General features: G+C 43.8%; 1 protein-coding gene and 1 long non-coding RNA gene across 2 annotated transcripts in view; one reads left to right on the top strand and one right to left on the bottom strand.

Annotated features, from left to right (window-relative positions):
- The window catches only part of LOC100750181, a 187,313-nt gene that overhangs the window by 25,232 nt on the left and 142,544 nt on the right, over positions 1–19,537 (bottom strand). The window lies entirely within an intron of this gene.
- LOC117152170 lies at positions 6,248–19,034 on the top strand. The gene is made up of 3 exons (XR_004462456.1): positions 6,248–6,259; positions 11,200–11,210; positions 18,959–19,034. It is a non-coding gene; the product is annotated as an uncharacterized LOC117152170 (long non-coding RNA).

Genomic DNA, 19,537 nt, shown 5'->3' with positions numbered 1-19,537 from the left:
TGGTATCCTTAGAATATTGCTGACCTATGCAAATTGCAATCGTGTACGTACTTATATCGAACAGTGGTTCGCGAAAGTATGTGAATTAACCGGCGAATATCGAATATTCGGACTTATTAATATATTGGGTTGGCAACTAAGTGATTGCGGATTTTGTCAATACCTCCTAATGGTAAAATCCGCAATCACTTAGTTGCCAACCGATCGATAATCGAAGGGAAGTAAGTGAAAACGTGTTCTCCGTACCAAAGTAAGCTTTTTATTTCTAGGACACGCAATTCCTTTTACAAGATAATCGTTGATTTTATTTATAATATAATTACTTAGAACGCAAACAATTATTTTCTCTCAATTTACAAGTGCATTATTATACCATCTTTTTACCATCAGTAAACTTTCTGTTATGTTAGATACGTGTTCCTGTTGTTCCATATATCGAGGGGCACAATTCGAATCGTAGCTTCTTCAGGACTGTTTCTTCATTTTCTATATCTTCATCGTTGGTCTCGTTCCGTACAACAGCGGCTATATCTGCATCGGTGATGTGCGAATTATTTTCGGATAGTCGTATTTCTACGTTAAGTTCTTCCACTTTCTCACGGTATGAATCAATCGTACAATTTCATTATTCGTTTGTTTCAAATTGTTCTACATCGAAAAGTTCTATATCTTCGTAGATCGAGCCATAACTTAATTATAGCCTGCACCTGAACTTCGTCCCATGCATTGCCACTCGTATACGATAATATCTTTAATGTTAAAGGATTTCAATGCAGTTATGAAATTATCATTTAGCTGCGAAGGAAGATGCAAATCGTAAGATACGTACACACGAGCGTTTCTTATTAGTAAACAGGAGACTCCGGACAATCGAGATCACCGATAATCCAGACCTCGATTGATCGAGACCTTGGATAATCGCGAACCGGTTAATCGAGGTCCTACGGTATAATGAATAATTCAGTATTCAAATATTTTTCTGGTCTTTGCACGATATATATCCGCACTAATGTTTTCTGGCTTGTATGTATATCTTCACAGGTGTTTCGATACTTTCGCGAGTCACTGCAGATTACATCGCACACGTTTCAAATAAAGACAAATATAGAACTGCACGTTTGAACTCCGTACGACAAAGGAAGATTCAATAGATAAAAGTTACAGAACGATATGTTGTTCGTCCCTTTCAAGCCAAGTATACAATTTTACTGCAATAATTCTAATAACTCTCAGACGTTTCATCAAACAAATTACCAACAGCACTAACGCGTAATTGCGATATACAGCAAATGCTGTATCAAAACGAATCGATCCGTAACCACGAAACCGTAACATTCCCTGGCTCACAATTTTTCCACCATCCTCTGCACACTCGTTTCACGTTTCCTCTGTAGCAGCTATCGAACAGGGGCATTAATATTTGTCAATTATCCCGGTACCCTCGAATACACGCGATTCATCCAGAAGGTACGCGCTGATCTATTTGGAGTGTGCGACACAGAAAGCAATTATAATTCCCCGTTCGTATCGTCCGCGTTATAATTGGGGCTCCGATAATGGAGGGCCAAAGAAGATTAAGAACAAACCGTTCGCGTGGGCCATTTCGCCGAACAAAGAAAGCCTAACGTGGAAGTTGGCGGAAGAAGTAAGAAGAAAAGAGAAAAAGATAGAAAAAGAAATGTGAGAAGAGAAAGAGGATTCGTATTCGAGGGAAAAGGAAGGAAAGAGACGAGAGAAAGAATAGGTTGAGGGGGAAGGAGGAGGAGGGGGGGCAAGGAGGGACCCGTAGGTATAGTCTCGATGACTTATGTGGCACTGACGCTATCAGCAAAACGTCTCTAGAGTCCAGCCCGAGCCCTGGAACGGCGCTTCTCGTAAATCATCGAGATCCACCCACACACTGGTATCGTCTCACTCGCCACGGAGCTGGAGCTTCAGCTTCGAGATGCGATATGACAATTAACGAGGTCAAAAGGGAGGACGAAGTTTGCTCACGAGCAACGAGGCGAGCCGCGCTCCCTTATCAATCCTTTCCACGGCAGTTCGAATTTATTAGCAACCGGTGAGAAGTTTCTTCGTAAGTTTTACGATGATCGGTATCCTTTGTCGATTCTGCGAATTAAGGTCGGGGATGGCCGAGATAGTCAGGACGATCGCTGCATGCAGAGCACACGGAACGACCGAGTAGGCAAATGACGGTCGATTAAATTATCGCAATACATTTTACGCCTAATTGTCCAAGCTCCGATGCAAATATGTTTCCTCCATTGGTACTCGATTCCTATCAAGTCCATCATCTTCCAAACTTAAGCTGAACCGGCATAAAGCACCGTGCCACGCAAAAGATCTGACGCAGCGAATGGCATGATTCTAAGAAGTCAGTTGGAAACGTATCTCCGTCCCAGAAAGGGGACATCGCACTGCAGCTATGCGACCAGACGGAAACAAACTGTCGACTATGCGACGCGAAAGAAAAGGACGAGGAAGGAAGGAGAAGAAGCGTGGTCCTTTGATTGTCATCCGGTGGCAGGGTGCACCCGTGGAGATACAAATGACAAAGATACTACTGTGGCCGGGCTACCGCGTTCGCGGTTATCAGGCGGTGTGATCGTCGGGCTACTAGAGACTTCTTTTTTCGGCCGACAGTTGGCTGACTCCTACGCGAAAAAAACGCGGAGGCGGCGTAACATTTTTATTAGGGCAATTCACCGGGAACCTACGAGTGCTCGTTGACGACGCGATCCTTCTAACTTCCGACCTTATCCGACCAAGCTGCGCCCTGTTGGCTCTTTCGGCTGTCACCGAGATGATTCCGTTTTGTTTTCAGGAATTCAGCGAGTAGACGAAACAAGTTTAATCGAATGAGCTTGTCGCGTGAATTCCAACGGAACAAGTATTGTCAGCCGAGGGAAGGACAAGAGTAGCAAGGCATGATATCCGATGCAACCGTGTTTAGAGGACGCGTAAGTGCAACTCGTTGGCTCTGGGAAGCGTTGTAGCGTTGCGTACACACCGAGATGTCCTCAGGATAAACAGGCAGGCTTTGTTCTACGCTTATGAATAAAACATTCGATAGTGCATCTCCCAGAGCCATACCGTACGACGCGACGTCGTACGTACACACGCCGCTGCAATCCATTACTTTTACTCGAGTCCTAGCCCTTTTCCATCATCTTCTGTGACATTCCTCTTACCTTCCCACTCGCATCCGTTTTTATTGCCCTCGTCCCGCTATCGTTCGCCTTATTTTCCAATTTAATTGTTCCCAGAGCCAGTTTCTTCTTTGCGGTTAATTATCTTACCGCGTTACAGTGTATTTGTGGGATTGTGGAAATTTAGAATCTCTTACTGCTTTTCTTTCCTTTTTTTTTCTTTAAACTATCGCTCATAATTGTTCTAAGGATCTCGAACGACGATCGACATTTAATCTAGTAAGTATTCATTTTTTCTTTTCGATATGCACCGTAGAAAGGAACAACGACTATCGAACGAATCACTCCAGTAACCGTAAGAATTTGCACGAAGCACGATTGGCGGAGGCGAAACACGCGCGGAGGCCAGAAAGCTTTTAACGCCGTGCTCTTTCAGAAGCAACGACTATCGTTGGAAAAAAGCAAGAACAAGACAACAAGTTTCGCAACAGAGAGGTAGACTCGAGCAACATCGTTGCTCCTCGAAGCTGGAAGAAAGCGTAGGAGGAGAGTGGAGAGTGTCTCAATGTCTCCCAGGCGGCTGAGCCCGGCAATTTGTGCCTTCATTCGCACAAAGCCCGAACGCCATGGAAAATGCCGGCATAAAAGAGAAGTTAAAACTATGCCGTCGTTCTTATTACCGCCTGGAGCCACCCTGACCTAGCCTCCCTCGTTTCCTCTTCCTCCCGAAGGCTAAAAGAAGCTTCCTCCTTCCACTTCCATCTTCGCCGGTTCGACGCTTCTTCCCTTTTAACCGTCGTTACCTCTCGCTCCAGTTAATGGCGCGAGTATTTTCTTTCCGTTTACTTCGGGCTTGATTAAATAATTTATAAGCCGCCACGGTGGAATGTCGCGTTATGGAGGGGCGGATGCTTCTTTCGCTTAGCCTTTGCTCTGGATTTCCTCTGTGAAACGAAGCGAGGTGGATTGGGCTGCACCGCCGCGACACGACGTATTTCGAAAGAGAAATGGCAGTAACGATTTTTGTCACCAGTTTAGTAATCGGATTAATTATTTTTTAAAGAAGATTCGTAACCGTGTCAATAATAAATACAAGATTTTTATAAATAAGCAAGCAAGCAAATAGATATTATTCGAAATCTGAATGGCGAATGCTGGAAATCGAAACGCGACGATAACAATGCGAAAAATCTTTAAGCGTTGTTCGATATCGACGTGAATTTCGGACAGGCGAGTTGTAATACGGGTAACTTCTGGTGTACAGGTTTAACGTAGCCGACAGGGTATCGGGTATTGCAAGCCGGGAGCAGGGAGTGGATTACACGTGGAAAATTATTCTGGAGAGCGGCGTGTTTCAAACAATGCCCAGTTTCTCGGTACACGATCCAGCGATAGTTGCTGTAACGCCGAAAATCGTAGATCCAGTAACGTAAATAATCGTTAGTTAAACAATAGCCTACTATTGTTGCTTGTTCCAACATTGTTACCATTTTGTTGAAATTACAGGCTGCTTTTTATAGACCATATTTTGCGGCGCAAGTGTCGAGTTTTCAAATGTTTGCCTTGGAAGAACATATTTCATGAAATAACAGGGGTTGTTGCGCGATAAGACTGGTAATCAGCTTTTCATTGCTTTCAGGGATCCTGTGCCAAGTAATCGGCTTTCCTCGTTTACAAAGGTGAATTCAACGGACAGGGTGCAAGACATTTTATGAACCCTCGACTATTTTTACTTTATTGCTTTATCACACCAGAAATAAAAAAAATATAGATCGCGTTTTTCATCTTTCCTTTTAAAATTCAAACCACTTTCTATCTCGTACATTTTCAAAATATTAAATCGATACGCGAAATATCAAGGACTATCGTCATCTGCTATCCTTAACACATACGTTAAACACAGGAAGGATTGTCAAACCTGATGACAATACGAGACACGTACGATCCATGTAGCTCGAAAATAACGAAAAATCGATCCAAGATAATACATCGATAATAATCTACTCGAAAAGCGTCTCTAATCGAATCAAATCTCCGACTAATAATAGTACGATTCCTGAAAACTTCGACGATCTTTTACACATATCCGCCATTCCAGTTCATCCAGATCATGGATTTTCGAAATAACTGGAAACGAGCCTGTCGACGATAAAACGAAACAGAGAAGCAGAGTAAAATGAGGAGGAGTCAAAGCGACCACGGAAGCCCGAAGTTATTCGAAGGGAGCATTCTTACGGCTGACGCGACTCGAATATGTCGAATATCTAGCGGCGGCGCGCAAAGAAAAATTAAGGGGGTCGCCGAGAACCAGCCACTTTGATTAAAGTATGTCGCGTGGTTTTACGGGTTTCTGTTTGCTAGCGGCCCAGTTCGTTCCTTGCTCGCTTCAACGCACAGCGGGGGATGAAACTTTTCGTTCGGCCTGGAATTTTGGAATTGCAAGCGCGAATGACAAGCGGCGAACCGCGAGGGTTGCTGCGGTCGAGGCTGACCTACCTTTTGATGTTCGTCTCTTCGAACAAATCTTCGTTTATTACGAAACCGAAATCTCTTCGTGGAAGACACGAGAGAAAAGAGAAAAAGTATTTTGCCCATGCGAGGCCCATGCGTTGTAACTCAATTTAATTGTGTTTAAGCTTTCCATAAATTCCTAGCTATCGAAATATTCTAAATTTCAATTAATTACGCAGCTATATCTTTAGAACTATGAAAGTAAGAATTGTGTTTTTATTCTGTAGCGTCCTTAGATTTCCTGTTCTTGTTTAGGAAAATGTGATCGGGCATTAAATCAACGTTGACATCACGAGACACGTGGGAGTTTTTTTTATAGGCGGCCGCGACAAAGGCTAACGCAACAGAGGCTAATAATTAAAGTTTCCTCGTTATTTTCCGCCGCGAATGCGGAGCAGAAAAGCCAGTGAAACTTTCCTTACGCAACGATACGTCGAGTCATTGTTCGTGAGTCGCAGCGAAGCAGCAGTGACGCGTTCGTTGGCGAAGTATCGGCTACAATTCGTGTGAATTCGAAGGTAAAATGACGAAGAATGGCAAAAGAAAGTGAATATCTTGCACGTGATGTGAATTTATATTCGCTAGGTATTCGTACTGTAATCGTGTCGTTAATTATCGTTGACTCTCTGCACTGCTGCTGACTGTATCGTTGACTCTGCATTCAAAATATTTAGTAATACAGGGTGGTTGGCAACTGGTGATACAAGCGGAAAGGGGGTGATTCTACGCGAAAAAAGAAGTCGAAAATATAGAATAAAAATTTTTCGCTTGAGGCTTTGTTTTCGAGAAAATCGACTTTAAATTCTCGCTCGGTACGCGTGCACTTTATCGCGTCTCGTTATAACGGATCTCACTGTAGATCGTTGTCTCGATGGAAAAATTAAAAAAAAATTTTTATTCTACATTTTCGACTTCTTTTTCCGCTTGTACCACCAGTTATCAACCACCCTGTATAGTAATATACCTACAGTACCTATTATATTATAACAGTATAGGGCAATAAGAACATAGCGAAACTTTTTACATTCTCTAGTTTCTCTTTAACTTTTACGCAGAAAGTAATATGACGAGAAAATCGACTTTAGAATAAAAATTTTTCGCTTGAGGCTTTGTTTTCGAGAAAATCGACTTTAAATTCTCGCTCGGTACGCGTGCACTTTATCGCGTCTCGTTATAACGGATCTCACTGTAGATCGTTGTCTCGATGGAAAAATTAAAAAAAAATTTTTATTCTACATTTTCGACTTCTTTTTCCGCTTGTACCACCAGTTATCAACCACCCTGTATAGTAATATACCTACAGTACCTATTATATTATAACAGTATAGGGCAATAAGAACATAGCGAAACTTTTTACATTCTCTAGTTTCTCTTTAACTTTTACGCAGAAAGTAATATGAAATATAATTGTTAAGGTTTGGAGAGAATAAAAAGTTAAGCTTTATTTTCATATTAACTAAGTTTAGCTCTACACGTGGGTTACTCTCTGAAGGGCCAGAAGACACTCACTCGCTTGCTTTTTTCCTTCTAGTCGCTCTTTTGTCTCAGTGGAGACCTGGGTCGTCTCACATACGCTTTAGCAAGGGGATGCACGCATGCGTCTGCTCGCTCTTCGCTCCCTCACTCTCACACGTACAATAAAAATGTATTATCTATTTAACAATAACACGTAAGTTTGAAATATTAAGCAAGAAATGTATAGACATCGGCAAACTCGACTGATTCGTATAGAATATTCAATCCGCCGATAGCAAAGGTGTCCAAGCGTACACGCACCTTCATAACGGATTGCTTTCATTATCTGCATTCCCTCGACTCGCCTAAAGGTCGAATCGCATCGATCAAACACGGTTCACAATGTGACTGCGACACGTGACAAAGTACTGACAAAGAATGATCGCGCGAGGAGCCACGTGTGTTCCATTGCTACAAACGCGCGTCACTTCTCAAGACTTTTGCTGCCACGTGTCGTGTTCCTGCACCCTGTCTAATAAACTTTTATCAATCGTTTCATCATTTCATTTATTACATTTCTTTCTATACGCTTTCTATACGCCTTTCTTAGTTGAAGATGAAAAAATTCCATCCAGACAGACAGAACAGTTAAAAGCTAAATAAAAGCATTTAAGAATAGAAGAATTCCTCTACGAATGGCTACTCCAACGATCGGAAAGCAATTCGCAGGAACGAATTTTAGGAAAGTCGACGTAGACAAGATGACTGGAAGGAAGGTCAAAGAGCGATGCGGTGTGTTCAGAGTTGAAAAATCGTGCTGCAGGGGATGAGGGTGGGCGCACGATTCCCGCAAATCCGAGAATAACGCACGGTAAATCCCGGCTTCAAACAAGCCGGTGTTTGCAGGTCGCCGAGCAGTCTGTGCCGGAGCTGCTTGAAAATGCTAGAAATGGGCCGTGTGTAAGGCAACGGTTGCGAGGCTCTATGAACCGCTCGGCAACATCAAATATGAAAGCTCGCAATTATATAAAGCTAAGGGCGGTCTCTATCCACACCGGAAATGCAAACCGCGTTTTACACGCCTCTGTATTCTGTGCTCTTCTCCTTCCCTCCCTCGTCCTTCCGGTTGCCTGCCGCTACTTCAAATCGATTTCCAAGCGCAAGCTTTCGTTTTCATTGCTAGGCGAAAGACTTCGAAACTTTTATAATAAGAAACGTACGCACAGGCTACTGCGTCTGATAAATTTTGACTCAACAAATAAATTAAATATCGATTACTTATGTCAAAATGGCAAGGAAAACGGTTTGAATTACCACTTTCTGCGCTGTTCAAATAAAAGAATACTAGGCGAGGCCAAGTCGAAGAGTGCGAGTTGGAGTCGGAACCAGGAACTGGATTAAGAAGGCCGAAGATCCACAACAACGGCTACGTTCTTCGTGGTCGTCGTTCGAGGGGAGAAAAGTAAACGCGAGCGTGTCGCCGCTGCGTTTCCAAGCAGCCAGCGTAGATATGTATCCGTGGTGGTTTATGCGCATGCCACGGTGTGTATGAGTGCGCGGCCGTTGTTATATTCAAATTTAGTCACTTGGCTAGTCGGTGATCGTGCGTCGGCGAATATTCCAATAACCCTGGCACCGGCTATATTGCAATTCTATTACCGCGGAATTTCACGACTGGCATAAGTAGCCGCTGCCCGAGAATCTCTTCTATTGGACCCTATTCCCCTTTCGCATGGACAAATTGTTTAGGATTATCGCGAGATGACTTTACGTTCTGCGAAAAGCTTTCGCTCTATCTGCTCTTGTATCTCCCGCTTTTCGCACCCTTTCTTGAATGCTGATCGTATTGCACGTGCAATCTTGTTTTCAAGTAGTAACAGTCGAGATTTGCGAGGACATTTGCGTTTTGTTGTAAGCTGTTGAACCTTCCGATGTACGCATATTGTCTTTCGTCGCTTCCCTTTTATTCGTATTATCCAATACGAATAATATATTAAAATATTGTCCGTAAAATTATATCAAAATATCCTTCGGATAGAAACGAAATATCACTTGCCAGCTAGCAGGTTAATCTACGATCTGTCGTTTTGACAGTGATAGATTTTTCTATAAGAGACTAGCATAAAGACGATCTTAGTCTTTTCTATCTGACTAGTTCTTTAATTACTACGTCGAACACCATCGATTCTCGTTTCATCCATACGAAGTATGTCTGATAAACACAAAGCTATATAGTATCGAGTCTCTGATCAATAGCATCTCTTCGTAACAGGCTGGAAAGAGAAGGGTGGGAAGCAAGAATAAAGACTCATCGGTCATCCGAAGAATCAGGTTCTCCTCGATAGCTTGTTATTCTTCGACGAAGAACAATGCAAATTGGCATAGTAATTCGGATCGGAGTTTGTTGGTCGCGCTTCATCGAGCCCATTATTAATACGGCCAATATTTACCGACCGGCTCGAAGGATCTTCGACGCCAGAGATGTTTCTCCTCGTCTTCTGTTTTTCCTAGATATAGCAGCGTCTTCTCTGTTTCGACGGAGGATTCCGTGGCCCGCGGGCGCAATATGACATTTAATTAAGAAACTTGGGCGAGCTCTCCGAGTGATATTTGAGGTAATTAAAAATGTATCCGTCGCGGTTCTTTGAGACAAGCCATTTTCATTGCTGCACAAAGGAGCCTCCCGGGGCTAATCTCTCCGATCCCCACCCTATCGTTTCTCTCTGTGCTCTTTTCTCGTCCACCCACACGCCATGCCGTTCGTTCGTTCGTTCGTGCCTCGCACGAAATTGCCCGGGAGGTGACCGACGATGGACCAGAGACAGAAACACGCTGGAGCGAACCGACTGAGAGAGAAAGAGAGAGAGATAAGTAACGTGAAAAAGAGGGAAAGTGATAGAGGAACGCGGAACGAGGAACCGAGCCAGAGGTTACGTTAGAGAAGGATCGCCAGAGATAGAGCGCAAGGTGCTGGTGCGAGTTAGAGGCGAATGGAGGATCGAGCCAGATCTATATAGGAGGCTAAAACGATGTAACGCCGAAGTGTTCGCTTAAATCCGTGAAAATAAACGGAAACATGTCATTTCTTAATTATTCCCACTATTTATATTTGAAGAACTACATCTTTTTTAAATAATATCGAGTATTCAGTATCGTACAGATTAAAAGTTAAACGTATTCATGGCCGCGATTTCTAACCTGAAAGTCAACTTTCAACAGGACGCTGACGCGAATTTTCGAATGAAGTCGACTGGCACGCAGGTGTGTGCGAAAGCATTCAACAACCGCGGGATCGTTTAATTTTGCAGAAGCTGGAATCTGGCTGTTCACTGGCAAAGGGCGGCATCCCTTCGACCTCCGCTTCTCCTCTTTCTTTCGCAGACTGTTCATAATCCGTGCAAACAAAGCGCGCCGGTACAAAAGACAATACCAAAAAGCAGCACGAGAGACGACAGCTTTAAACGAGATTATTAAACGATCAACAGAGCTTCCGCTGCGCGTTTGTAACCCGTTTTCCCATTCTACCTTCGAAACTCCCTTTTCCAATCCTCTCGTTCCTTCATACAGGTTCTATATGTACATCATCGTGTCTCTTCTCTCTCCTTCCTCTTTGTACAAATACGTAATTCAAGATACGAAACATTCGATAGTAGATATACATAGGTAAATGCAAATACGAACGTTGCAGGAGGAAAATATGGAAAGTACAATTACGCTCGTTGATCTTTTAATCTTTATACGCTTTAATGTGATTTATTATGTCTCTGCCTTCCGCTCTTCATATAGATATAAATGTAGATATAGAAACACAGTAGATACGAGCCGCTATGAATCAGACGGAACAGCACATAGCTGGTCATCCAACGAAGTAAAACCCAGACGAACTTGCAGCAAGAATCGCAGCCTCGACTCTCTCACCCATCAATCAGCGTTTCCTTCCAACCAACCCACCTCTCTCTTCATTCCTCCCTACAGATTTAATTAATCGCTTAATTATTCCCAGCACAGTAAATTATTCCGACGACGAGACACAGGACACGGGACCCAGACGCTGCATAATACACACATACGGTACACATAGATGCTATATAGGTACTCGACGGCGGGAAATATCCAGGGCAGGGACAGAGACGCGCGTGTCGCGACGCGACGGCCGATGGTAGATACGGGAAAGATGAGCGCGCCGCTTCCGTGGAACCGAGGACGGCCGTATTACGCGCGTTGCACACCGCCACGCCACCTCTCATCTGCATAACACCGGCGGACGCAGCCTCGACATGAATATTTACCGGTCATTTATAAGTGCTGCCACGCCGTTTATCGCGATTCGTCGCAATGTCCCCCTCCGATCGCGGACGAGGCGGACCGCGATCGTTTCATGGATCTCGCGCGTCCCAGACTGTGTACCGGAAGCGCAGTGCACCCCGCTAGAGAGCCGCTCGCGTAACTTACGAACGACGATCGCTGTTGTGCCCCGCCACAGTTTACGCTGCATGGAATCGTATTTTATTGCAGGCCGATTTGTTAACTTGGAATCGTCGCCTCTGCAGACGTTTGCGAACTTTGGTTTTGGTTCTTTTGCCTTTCTTCAGTTGCAACGTTTTATTGGTTTTAATTTAATCTCCGAGCTTCCTAGATCCCTCGGTTTTCGTAGATATCTTGCGATCTTTCGGAGGCTTTAAATTTTAAGATCTCGTGCAATTGGTACCTCTTAGTGTTTCGGGTTATCCCCGTGCTTTTCGAGTCACTTAGTCTTTTGATTTTCTAGAAGTTTGTTCGATCTCCTGGATTTCTTAGATATTGTCAATATTCTAAGTTTCTTGGATAACTCGATTGTGGGCTACTTTATGCACCGATTCATATATCGTCGTGGAAAATGTTTGAAAGTAGGGCAATTTTGTTACAGGTGAAGATAAATCGCTGAATAATAGAGAGGGAACAAATGACTCGTGCGTAATTAACGATGCATACGCGTGTTAATATAAACTCGATGAACCGCTAAATCGCGAATACCAGATTACGCGTTTATTAATTATTGACTTAACAAGCGCTTTTCCCTTCTGTTAAATGTTACGTCGAGGTGTTGACTCGCTGATAATCGAAACTTGAACGTATCGCATAATGGCGAATAAAAATGCTCGCGTCGATGTTGAAGAAATAAATAATTATGTCCAACAAAATTAATTTAACAATTTACTTGAACGAACAATGTCCTCTTAAAAAAAAAGCCATGAAACATAATTTGCCAGACTCAATCAACTATACAACATAAATATTACAAAACCATCCCAACAAAAAAAAAAAAAAAAAGGAAAGGGAAAAATAAAAGAACGATTAGAAAATCCAAAATCCCAAACCAATTGCATTCTCACCTTTCTCCATCGAATATTCGAAAAACCCGACATTCCCTGGAAACATAACCTGAACACGATGCACGAAGTTCGACGTATCGGCATAAATGGCATCGATAGAAAAAAAGGTCTCGCGCGGCACCAACAACCGCAGGAGTTTTCATCCGGCTGGCGGTGGCTAATTTAATAAAACCGTGGACTCGCCTGCGAGGACCTGTGGAAAGAGAAGGAGAGCCGAACGAGGATGGAACATAGAAGGAGAAATCAAAAGAGGCGGAGAATCCGGGTAACCAGGGGTGGCAACACGGGGGAGAGAGAATTTTTCATATGCTTACTTGCACAGAAATAATGAGCTTGTCCATAAATAAAGAATAGAAGCCGCCTCGCGGCGAATGGGTAATGAAGTCTCTCGTGGATAATTGTTATCGTTGGAAAAGCGTTGCCAGCGTTGCGTTTTCCGCGATGAGGCCAAACGAAACAACTCTCTCCCTTCTTCTCCCCTCTCTTCTCGTCGTCTCTTTGCTTCGCCAAGCTTTCGTAGCGTGTTCGCGTTTCCGAGCGACTGGTATGTAACGAGGGAACTAACCAACACGTTGCCACGAGGCCGCTTTAAACGCGATCGACGATCGATATTCGCGAAAGAATTCTGCGAGTGCAGACCGATTCACGGCCCTCGTTGCGTAACTATTTTCATTTATCGCTAGATAGGGCTCGATTGGATAGTTCGATGGTCTCGAATTCCGTTATAGGAATTTCTACCGATACGCTTGATTATAGAACCAGATTTTGGAATAAGAATTTTTCGCCGTAGGATGTAAACTCACTTCATATACGACACGATATATATCGCGCGTCTATGGGAAGCTGGCTGGACGAAGGACTGCGAGTTTGATTGGTTATTTTTGGTCGACTTTATAGAGTCGTGATAATCACGCGTATTGGAAAGTCTCATATCTGCCTACGAATAAGATTCTGTAGCAACGCGTAACGAACCTGGTGAACTATAGAGGAGACTTTTGCCCTCGCGTCGTTCTGCTAGCCATCTCGTTACCTCTGCACAATACATTGAAAATAAATTCATATATTTTGTTCGGCTTAAACGTATATCGCGTGGATCGCCATCGAAAGCTTTAATCTTCGCTGCGTGCTATATCGATGTCGGTCCGGTCTCTCGAGGAGGACGAGTTGAGCGTGCAAAGGGTGAAAAGAGTGCCGCCGCTGATCCACGCAGAGAACCAGATCGTATCGGGCTAGCTGTCTCTGCTCGGTGTGCTTACTCTGCGCTTACCACTCCGTCTAGCTCCGAGGTATTTGATATTGACTTGCTCGAGCCTCGACTCTGAACTCCCGGGCCGTTGTAGGGAGGAAGAGGAGGAGGAGGTGGAGGAGAGAGAGGATGGAAGTCACCCCCTCCAGCCTTGGAGCGTTTAATTAAAAAGCTCTCTCTCTCTGTGGAGAAGGCTGGTTCCGTAGACTTGTAGCCGCGATATGTGCGGCCGATAGTCGACATCACACATGGGTGATACCGGAAGCTCCGCTACCGAGCTAAGTACACACTGGCCAGCCTTCACAAAGGAAATGGAATCCTTCGCTTTCCGGATGAAATTAACTCGAAACTTTCGACCAACCAACCGGTCCGCTCTGATTATTTTAACCTGGTTCACGGGAATTCAAGGATCACTATGTATACGTATATTGGTATATGTATCGAAATGAAGAAACTATAAAGGTAGGTACAAGGATCTGTGTGATCGCAGATGGTGAAATTTTCCTTGGTAAAAGGTTAGACCAACCGTGGTTTTATATAGAGCGTTTGAGTCGGTACATCGGATTAATCACCAATATCATCTGCCATCTAGTCGAGTGGAAACTATTGATGTAATTAACGAAAAATCCAATCTCAATAATACAGTAATTTTGAAATAAAGGATTTATAGTTGAAAGCGTCGAACGAAAGCTTGGCTAAGTTTTAGCGAACGTTTATCACGGGATTCTTAATGTGGTCGGCTATCTGCGTACGCTTCTTTTCCTGATCGGATTTAATTGCCAATCGACGCACCACGATTAACAGGAATAACGGCATCGCGGAAATTGCTCCTTCTACCCGTGTATGTCGCGTGCAATCGAGGATGAGAACCTGTGAGAGCCAGCGTGTCTCCTGATAATCGTGATTCACGTACACACTCGCCAACTATGCGAGCGTAATGTCGCCTCGGTTGCACGCGAATCTCACCTTAACGATTTCCCCGCGGAAAATCATTTCACCACGCGTGAAGAAATGCCGTCTCGGAATCTGCTGCCAGTTTCCAATCATGCTTGGCGAACGCGCGGATTTAATCCATTCTGTTATCCGTGCATCACACTTACACGCTCTAACTATTTGGAACTGCAACATATATTGGAACGTGTAGATTTCAGCGTCCGATAGCTCGATCAAACGTTTATCGCGTTTGCCGATACGAAAATATTAAAAAAAAATCCGTAATGTTTCGTAGTCAACGAGAAAAAAAAACGAAAATATTGAGATATGTATAATTTTGTGTGCTAGACTAGATTAGGCGCGTAGTAGTGACGTTTCGTAGTCAACGAGAAAGAAAAAACGAAAATATTGAGATATGTATAATTTTGTGTGCTAGATTAGATTAGGCGCGTAGTAGTGACACACGTACGTGAATATGAGTGTGTGGAAGCATGCGTGTACGCGGTGTCTCGAAAAACAGATGAATGTAACTGTTTCGTTGGCAGTGTAGCATGGAAGATGGAGAGACAAAGAGAGTGATGAGACGCGTGCAAATGTGTATCGACGGAGATCCTGGGAATCGTTTATTAAATAAATCTAAAACTATTTTAATATGAATTCTAAGTGTATGCTTAGTATTCCTTTACTTTTATTTCGGCGATTACGATCCACCATTCTCAATAGAAAAAGAGACGAATGTCTTGCTTAAACGTGGAAATGGCGAAGAATTTCTGAGATCATTAAAATTTAGGACATGTAAATTTGTGAGGTAAGGAGGGAAGAAAATCGTGGATGGCGTCGCGTGCGCAGTCGCGTTAACCCGCGTCTCTTAGCGTGTTCGTGAAGCTAAATGATACACGATGGCGAAACGACGCGAAACAACGCGAGGCTTTCCATCTGTTTCGCCTGTTCCCGCGGCGTACGCGCTCTCCGCCGAGAGAGTACGACGAACCTGGTGTAACTGATGAAATTTAGGAATGAATTATTCATTTAATCGCTCCACGGACAATTTACCTCGCGAACGCTCGCGTCCGCCGTCCGGGCGAGAATCGGTTTGAGAAACGCGGCGAGTTTCTTCGTTCAACCGTCGTGAAACTGTGCCCGCGACGAGTTTTTCCTTTTTATCGTCGCTTCGTATCTCGGTTTTGACAATTTGAATATTGACGTATTTAGATTTAATTATACGTGGGTTATATTGTATTCGAAATTTGGAAGAATTTTATTCGCTTCTAATGAATTGCTAATGAATAACAAATTGAATATATTTGTATAATTTTCTGTATTAGAATCAGTGTTTTAAAATTAAAATTCTTAGGGTAAAAACGAGGGAATTGTTGCTCCTGACAAATTGCTTATTCTTGCTCGTATGTATGTTATACTTCCGTATCGCGATGAATGTAAGGAATGTGGTAATTCTTTCTGCGTTCTTTCCTGCAAGATTTACCAGGAACAAATTTTGTTACGCAATCGTAAAATCTTAACTGCGTAACTGTATGTTAAACCTTGTATATTTAGATAGCCGATAAAGACATTACATCAATAAAAATTATAATTTCCTCGACTCTCAACTTTTCCATCTGATTAATTAATCTTTCAAGAGCTATTTGTGCATCTAGTCTTCTATTAAATTATACAAGCAATTGTATTCTTTAAATTACCAAGAATTTGTTCAAGAAGCGTACGTCAAATACCCGGGGCAATTAAGTTCGCAGAAGTAAATGATACGGTGTAATGATTCGACTGAAATCACGTTTCAATTATCTCTGATTAGAGAAACCGGCGTAAATCTACGTAGGACGCGGAAGAAAGAAGAGAAAGAAAAAAAGAACACGTGCGGGCACGTGTACGCAACGCGTGCATGTGCAACGAGGATCGCAGACGACCAGAACGGCCGGGTCACGCGATGGGAGAAACGTTTTTTCCGTAAATGGGAACCAGACCGACGTGTTACTGCCACTCTAAGGCTCCTGTTCTAATCAGACCGTGGTTTTATTGCAACTTTGCAGAGTATTTCGAACTTCACGAGCCGTTTGCGCCGTGATGCTAAGGTAAACTTTGGAAAAACACTGTTGTAACTCGTTTCTCTTGCGAATTTGTGACGGATCCGCGGTCGTGATCCTCCTTTAATTACTAATTGCACGTATCACGGCATCGTGGTTATGTAGCGGCTTTGAAAAATCACATGGTCATCTATCGCGTGGCAATGTAGCTCCTGAAGTAACCAGGTGTCTCATGGAATTTGATTCGAAGAGTAAACTGAGCGATATTGTACGGTGGAAGCAGCATATAGGATATTTTTGATTTTTTCCCACAAATTGTAAAAGTACAATCTAGAAAGAAAAGTCGTTGCTTTTTTCTTAAGAGAATCGGTTGTCGATAGCAACATCCAACGGAGACTCTTTGTACATCCGGAATCGGGGGCCACATCTCTGGGAAACGGAAATCCGAGACCGAGAGAGGAGGCAGGCAAGAAAATAAATCGCAATGATCTCCGTACCGTGGCGGCCTCTATGCTTGTAATTGGCTCCGTGAGAGAGCGCGTCCGCGGCGATGATTGTCGCCAACCCGTCGATATACATCGCATGAAAGACACGGATGAGCACGCGCGCAAACTGCACTCGCTGCTACTAAAAGGACCCCAAGCGAGAAACAGAGAGGGCAGGTTTGAAAACGTGCGCCGGTCGAGGCGAAGATATCGCTGACAAGCGACCACCGGGAACCCTCGCGTGCAACTACGTTTCTTGATTCTGCTTCTGCACCCTTGCTACGCTCGGTTTCCATCTTCAAAAGGACCATCGAGAACCGATACCTTCTTCTTCTTTCCCGGTACACGCGCTCTTTGGCACGAATCCAAGTCGTCACCGCTAATTTGGTGCCGATACGGACACTCCATGCCTTCTTAGTCCAGGATTCGTGGAAACGTGGCGTAACGACATAAAGTTCTTGTTACTGTCGTTGATTTTCTCATCGATTACAGATCGAACAATTACTCTTTCGAATAAATCGAAGCATCGACCAGGCCATCGATAAACGAATATTAATCGAATCGTACTTCTCAACGTTCTAATTTGAGGCCTGCCAAGTGCTCCAAATAAAATCTAACTTCATCGAAGCTCAGATCGCATTTTCGAACAAGCCTGTCTCTTGCGACACGTCTCACTCGCTTTCCCTTTTACCGCAGGTCTCGCGAAAATCTCACGAGGAAAGCCGACAGGGGAAGAGGAAAAAGGTAACGCAGCGAGTTGCACGTGCGAGTAGGAGCACCGTGAACACGGTGAAATTTCAATCGAGGCGAGCGGTTACACGGCTACGGGACGGCATGAGACACCTTTTTTCACCTCGTCAGCATCGGTGCCATGTACGTAGCGGATGTCGGCGTCGACTTGGGCCAGCGGTACGGGCTGCGGTGTCGCCAAGACGCATTGCGCGTCGCGCTATCGGCAAAAAGGCCGGCTTTCCAATTGAATTTATTCGCCTAACGAGTGTAGATTCCGTCGCGCCGACTATGGCCGGGACAAATGGCGCGCATCGAGCCGCGCCGCGACGTGTAGCCGGAACCAGAGAATTCCGTTACGGAGTGGAAAGCCTAGGGAATTGCCAGTGACAACGTTACGAGCTGAGCAGGATCGAAAGGACTGAGGAGACCGATTCAATTTGCGTTCGTTCCTGTTCAGCTGGAATTGGACATCGGTCGCATCTGATTCCCCCTGGTCTGCGCTTGTGTTCATTGGGCTTTGGCATTGCCAGGCTCTGTGCTCTCGCGATTTCAGAACGATCGAACAATCGCCTTAAATTTATTCTTCCTTTCCGTATCGCCAGATATTCTTCGCAAACCTTTGGCAATTTACATCTGCATAGTACTTTTCCCTCGGATCGATTCGTGTCATCGCGATTTAATACTTTGATTGCCACCTTGGTCACATATTTCTTCTGTGACGTCACGGTGATCATTGATGACCGGAGCGCTTGAACTTCTTACAATTGTGAAAATTGTATGAAAATTGACAGTTAGGGCATTTTGAATATAACCGATAAATAGAATATACTTTGAGATAACAAGTGCCCCATTGAACGATTAAACATTTTTATTAGAACATCAATAAAAAAAAAAAAAATGAGAACAAATCTTGCATCTAACGGTGCACTGTGTTTGCATCCATATCTTTGAGGGGTAATCTACGCATATTATTATAAACACACCTTAGAAAATAATCGTAAATGCTGCTTTATAATCATATAACTAAAGTTAGAATGAGCAAATACTGTTTACTAATATCTTCTACAAGTTTCACTAATATATTCTGGACGTTTTGCATACGACAAAATTACGAACAAGCTGTTACCAAGACGCCAATAAGAAAAACGGTCCACTGGGGAAGAATGTTGTCTTACATGATCAATTTATTATTACTTTGCCATTATATATTTTGAATAATAAAAATACTCCCGTGGCGAAACATGTGATTTCAGCGTGGCAGTCAAAGTGTCATCATATAACACTCATAGATTATATCGTCAGAATTACACATTTGACTCTGCGCCAGTAAATGTCCCAGTATCTTCGTAACCCAGAGAGGACGTGGTCAAAAGTTTAGAAGAATCGGATCGAAAAACAGAGAAGAAGCGAGACCACGCTTGTCCGGCTGCGCGATCCCGCGATTCGCCGTATTCATTGCATCGTTTGCCCAGTCGCAGAGAAAGAGCTGCATTACGTATGGCGATTGCGTCAGGGTGATATCGTCATCGGACAGGACGAACACGACTTTAGCCTTCTCGGCCGGGGACACAAGCGAGGAGAGCAGAGGTGCGTGTCCCGACACGGCTTGCCC

The sequence above is a fragment of the Bombus impatiens genome, unplaced genomic scaffold (genome assembly GCF_000188095.3).
Source record: "Bombus impatiens unplaced genomic scaffold, BIMP_2.2 scf_0037, whole genome shotgun sequence".
NCBI lineage: Eukaryota > Metazoa > Arthropoda > Insecta > Hymenoptera > Apidae > Bombus > Bombus impatiens.
Note: the sequence above shows the minus strand (reverse complement) of the source record. Positions and strands in the feature narration are given on the sequence as shown.